This window comes from Haliaeetus albicilla, chromosome 6, assembly GCF_947461875.1.
Source record: "Haliaeetus albicilla chromosome 6, bHalAlb1.1, whole genome shotgun sequence".
NCBI lineage: Eukaryota > Metazoa > Chordata > Aves > Accipitriformes > Accipitridae > Haliaeetus > Haliaeetus albicilla.
In genome coordinates this window covers 31976982-31983109 of record NC_091488.1, presented here as the reverse complement: position 1 = coordinate 31983109, position 6128 = coordinate 31976982, and positions in this window count along the sequence as shown.

Genomic DNA, 6128 nt, shown 5'->3' with positions numbered 1-6128 from the left:
TGACAAGCCCATACCCACATCATTGCTAGATCTGATGTAAGAAATGTGATGTCAATGTGCTTCCTGGAGTCTGGGGAAGGCAAGCTGAGGCAGATGGGACCACCACTTCTGGCAGCAGTCTGCAATTATACTAGGTTATAATGGATAAACATGAAACTGCAACAAAGCGCTTGTTCCAGCCTGTGCTCACAGCCCAGAATTTACCTTTGGTTCTTACACCAACCTTCTCCACAGACAAGATGTAGCCCATAAGCAGCAGGTGACAAAAAGCAGAGAGTGGCCATTTTCAACTCAGTAGCTCAGTGTTCAGGCTTTCTCATAAGACAGCACTTCAACTCATGGAGAAAACCTGAATCTGTGTCCAGGGAAGTGTCAGGCTCTTTCCCTGTGCTGTTGGCTATTCTGGAGTGAAAGAGTCCCACACCAAATATTTGTGTTTGAATTGATTATTTAAGTATTCTTTGGGCCAGAAAGACAGAGCACAACTTTGCAGGTTAGCAGTCAGGAGCCGAGACTTGGTAGGGGAAAAGCCTGCACTGATGAACACCTGACTCTTTCACGTTGCTTATTCTCTGGAAAAACGCCTGAAACATATGTCTGCCCTCTCAGGCGAACGCCGTAATCACCAGTTTAGAGAGTCGTGCTTGTGCTCTCTGGAGGCCAGTGAGTATTTAATTGTGCCACATAGAGCTGAGTGATTGCTCAGGGAGAATGACTTTGTTAGCAAGATGACTTTAGCCTGATCTTTTGAAATTTTCTGCAGACTTTCTCTGCTGCAGTATTTGTGTACGATGCTGGGCTCAATTCCTGGGTCTCAAATACACTGACAGATGCAATCTCTTTCTCCCAGCCTGGGTCTGTTTTGTTCATTTAATTTCTAAGTCTTTCTTTTAGGGTGAGAACATCTTGAACTGTGCTGCATGGGGTCCTGGAGCTGAGACCTCTGGATACTAATGGAGTAACAGTAAATAACTATATTCATAGCTACTACTAAGCCCAAAAGGATGCTGAGAAATAAAAGGTCATAAAGGGGAAATATTTGGAAGAGTTGAGCATGGATATCAGACAAAAAAGCCTCTCTCTACAAAGGACAGGAAAAGTGCAGTGTCCCCCTGCATCAGGATTGGAACTGCTTCTCTGGCTCTTCTGTAGCATTACGACAGGCAGAGGTGGCCATGCTGTTTGTGAAGAAGGTTTGTGGTCTTAAAGGTAAGCTAAAACATCAGTTTAAAATGCCATTTCTCTGTGTGGCACAGGAAGTGTAAAAATTCTTGGGGAAAAAATGAGCTGAAGGCAAACAAATTTCTGTTCCTGTTTCCCCATGTATAGAGTGGAGGTTATGTTTCCTATTAACTTCAGCAACCAACACTGAAAAAATTCTTTGGCATCTTCAGATAGAAAATGCCTATTTTTGAAATTCAACATTTGTGGTTTTTCCTTAATTGGACTAAATTTTTTAAAACATGGGACTGACTTGTCAGAAATATTTTTTATGATCTCTGCCTTTTTCTATTGCTTTTGCAGTGAATAGCTATGATTTTTTTGCAAAATAGACTATTTCACTGAAAATTTCTAGGAGAAAAATAATTTCTACTTAGCAGTAGCATTAACACCCTTGAATTGGGCCGCATTCTGCTGCCAATGCAGGTTCAGGAACACTTGGAAAATATTTCTAACAGCAGGGAAGAACAGTGATTACCACTACACAGTCTCTCAATGGTGTGAATATTGTGGGTTATTTTCTCTTTGACTGTTTATGGCCTATTTACAGTATAATCACACCAAATCAGGTTATAACATGGCTCTCTTTTTTTTTTTTGTAGTGAAAATAGAATCTAGCATAATTTTTTTATTTACCGTAGCTCCCCCTAAGAGCTAAGGAATTTTCAGGCACTAAGCAAGGATGACCTCTTCTCCAGGGCATTTGTTACTGAAGGAGAGACAAGGAGAAAGGTGACTAGGAAAAATAATAGGCAAGTTATTTACAATTTCTATACACTTGCTATAGCTATATTGTTGTAAACATGGTAAAAAATGGAATTAGAAAGGGGACTTAACTGCGGACAGAAGAGAGATTTGCCAATGAGGTGAAGGATTATTTTACAGCATGTAACTGTCATCAGACCAGGCTGTAGACACATGTATAAGGTCAGTTCAGTGAAATAATATTCTTATCACCCCATCCATACCAGGCAGTGGCACTGCGTTATGGGATTAGAAGAAAACAGTTAGTTGTCTGAATTTGTGAATGGCAGCTTAAAAGGGTAACAGCTCTGCCATGTTACAGATTGCCTGTTAGATTGTTCGAGCAAAAGTCTCACCCAAGTATCTGCTCACCAGAGAAAATCTGGCATCAGAACTAGCCGGCACTAAACCCCTGGCCAGTGCAGGGAAATCTGCTAGCCAGCACTGAGAAGGGCTGGGCATCAGTCACCTGAGCAAGCAGAAGAAACAAAGTTCTGCCAGAGATCTACTGCTGGAAAGCAATGTCCCAGCTGGCTCTCCAGTGAGCCTACGGGAAAAACAGTATTGGTCCCCAGTGTTAAGAAGGATGCATACAGATCAAAAGGACAGCTTACTAAGCTGATCCACGGGAGTTAGCAAAGTAGACGCTTTCAAAGAGACAGCCATGTTTTCCGTTCTTTACAGTATGAGACTATCTCACAACTGTGATTCCTTTTTGTTGTGAAGGAGAAATGAGCTTACATGAGAAATTACATGTTGGTTTATTTTATCTTCATAGAATCACAGAATGGTTTGGGTTGGAAGGGACCTTGAAGATCATCTAGTTCCAACCCCCCCTGCTATGGGCAGGGACACCTTCCACTAGACTAGGTTGCTCAAAGCCCCATCCAACCTGCCCTTGAATACTTCCAGGGATGGGGCATCCACAACCTCTCCGAGCAACCTGTTCCAGAGCCTCACCACCCTCACAGTAAAGAATTTCTTCCTAATATCTAATCTAAATCTACTGTCTTTCAGTTTAAAATGGTTACCCCTTGTCCTATCACTACACTCCCTGATAAATAATAATAACCCCTAGCTTTCTTCTGGTTTTTTTGTTTGAGACCCTGGTCTTTCTGTGACTGTTCACTCAACTTCTGCTTAGATTTTGGCTAACCCAGCTCATGATAAGGCCTGATATATGCTGGGAGCAGCGCCATTATGTCAAAGCAGAGCACCAGGTAGGCAGGACAGGTAGCCAGAAAGGGCTAAAGGGCTGTTACGCAGCCATGATCACTTGCAAATTGCTGTCTCCCACAGCCATCTTCTTTTGTCTGCTGGTTTCCTTTAAGTTTGAGAGATCCAAACAGACCATGATGTTGTCCCACAAATGGGGTTCATTTACCCGGTGTGCAAGCCAGTAACACACAGAGTCGAGTTTTAATTTTCAAATTAATTTCATTGCTGCGCATGAATGGGTGCCTGTCTCAAGACAGCACACCCCTGTCTCAAAACTCTCACATTTATACACTTAACTAATACATATTCATTGTTATTTTCCTTAATGATTGGTTATTTCTTCTTTGCCCCTCATGTAAATTAGTGCACAGACTCTGTCTTCTTCCTTCATTGTCTTCTTTTGAGTAGGTGGTATCATTTGAGTAGGTGGTCAATGAGTCAGTGGTCGTGAACTCCCCCTGTAGGAATTACCTTTTACCTACTTCTTCCCTAATCTTGGCAGTTCCAAGCGGTTCTTCAAGGTTTATTGACCAGGCCACAATCCATTACCTTTTCTGACATAAACACAAAGCCTCATTGTCTAATTGTTAGTTCCTAAACCCTAAATCATGTCTAGTTATTGTTTCCCTATTTTAAATATTAACTGATGGGGGCTGTACACAGGAATTTAGCAGCTCCCTGGTTACTTCAATCGTATTATACATATTAATATATAAGTTTCCCCCCTTTGAGACTTGTAAAGTCTTAATATACTTCAACAAGTCTCATTTTCTATCTCTTATCATACGATTGAGATACCTGTCTCATGATGATACTCTTAAGACATCCAAACAAAAGACAAACAAAAATCACTATAATAACTAAAATGATTAGGTTCTGTAGTAAACTCTGTAGCCATCCAGTCAGGGAAGATCCAAACCCATGCAGGCTTTTATTCAACCACCCTGTCTCCATTGCCTCTCTTATATTTCTACAAGATTACTTTACCACTGAACTGTGGATTCCAAGGGGTATGCGAATCCCATTTAATACCCCAAAATCTAGAAACTCCCTGTACTATTTCTGCAATAAAATGGGGTCCTTTATCAGAAGAAATACCTTCTGGAATACCAAACCTAGGGATAATTTCTTTTAATAGGGCCTTAGTTACTTCTCTAGCCTTGTTGGTACGACATGGAAAGGCCTCTGGCCAACCAAAAAAGGTATCTACTATCACCAATAAGTATTTGTATAAATTATACCTTGGTAGTTCTGTAAAAGATATTTGCCGGTATTCCCCAGGAGTTATTCGTTGTTTCACAACTCCTATAACCCTCTTGGTAATTTTTGGATTATTAGCACAACACATAGCACATCTTTTAACTATTATATCTGCTAGATTTTGTATTTTTGGTCCTACAACGTATCTTTTGGCATCTGCTCTTGAATGTGTTTCTTGATGCAATATTTACGTAGAATTTTCATCATCTTTTCAAAAATTAGCAATTGTTTTAAAGGTGTCACCCACCATTCCTTATTATCTTTAGAATAATCTAATTGTTCTGCCAATTGATCTTCTTTCTCAGTAATGAGATGCTGGAATTAAGGCTCCTTTAAATTTTTACTTTTTTAGAGCTGCTTCTTTTGCCACTTGATCTGCTTTTTGATTTCCCTTTATAATTTCACTGTTCCCTCTTTGGTGGGCTTTATAATGCATTATTGCAACTTCCTTTGGTTGAAGAACTGCCTGTGAAAGTTTCATTATTTCTTCTGCATATTTAATTGGCGTTCCTTGCGAGAATGCTGCCAACTCTGCCTTTTGGGCAGAAGTATTATTTAGCTTCTAAAATTTGAGTAGGTGTTACCACAGCATATCCAGCTTTTCACCTTCCTTTCAATACAAAACTGCTCCCATCAGTAAATAGTTCCAACTCCGCATTAGGCAAGGGTTCACCTCACAGGTCAGGTCTACTGAAATACACCTGTTCAATAGTAATCAAACAGTCATGATGCATCAGTATCACTTTGCTGTTGTTCTAGCTCTTTAGCCAGTATGTCACTGAACAAGGTGGGGCTATTATTGAATCCTTGGGGAAGAACAGTCCAACATAGTTGTGTCTTTCGCCCTGTAGTTGGATTTTCCCACTCAAAGGCAAAGATGGTCTGGCTTTGCTTATCCACAGGAATACAAAAGAAAGCATCTTTTAGGTCCAACACTGTAAAATAAGTGTTTCTGTCAGTGATTGAAGCAAGGAGAATGTATGAATTCGGAACCACAGGGTGAACATCTCCTGTCCTTGCATTAATTTCTCATAAATTCTGTACCAGCCTATACTCTGAAGAATGAGGTTTCTTTACAGGTAAAATTGGAGTATTATATTCTGATTGGCATTCTCTTAACAGTCCATATTCCAAAAAGAAGTTTATCATAGGTTCTAAACCTTTTTGGGTTTCTAGCTTAATAGGATATTGTCTTTTTCTTACCGGCTGGGCTCCCGGTTTAAGTTCAATCTTTACCGGAATCACATTTTTCACTCATCCAGGTATCTTTGATGCCCATATCAAAGGTATAACTGCGTTTATTACTTCTTCTGGAATATCCATTTCTTCATCAGGATTCTCTTCAGTTATTAAACATATCTGGGCTTTCCAAACTATGTCTGGCAACTGAACAGTCTTCAGAAAATGTTAGTTGTGCATTCAACTTACAAAGTATGTCCTGTCCAAGCAGCAGTAAGGGGCATTCTGGCATATACAGAAATTAATGAGTTAATTTAGTATCATCAATTGAACACTCCATAGGTTTTAAAAATGATCTTAAGGTCTTTTTCCCTGTCACACCAACAACATTTATTTTAGTTTTTCTTAAGGGTCCCTTACAACTAGTTACTACAGAATGTATGGCTCCACTGTCAACTAAAAAAATCTATTATCTCATTCCCCAGCTTAACTGGAATGGGAGGATC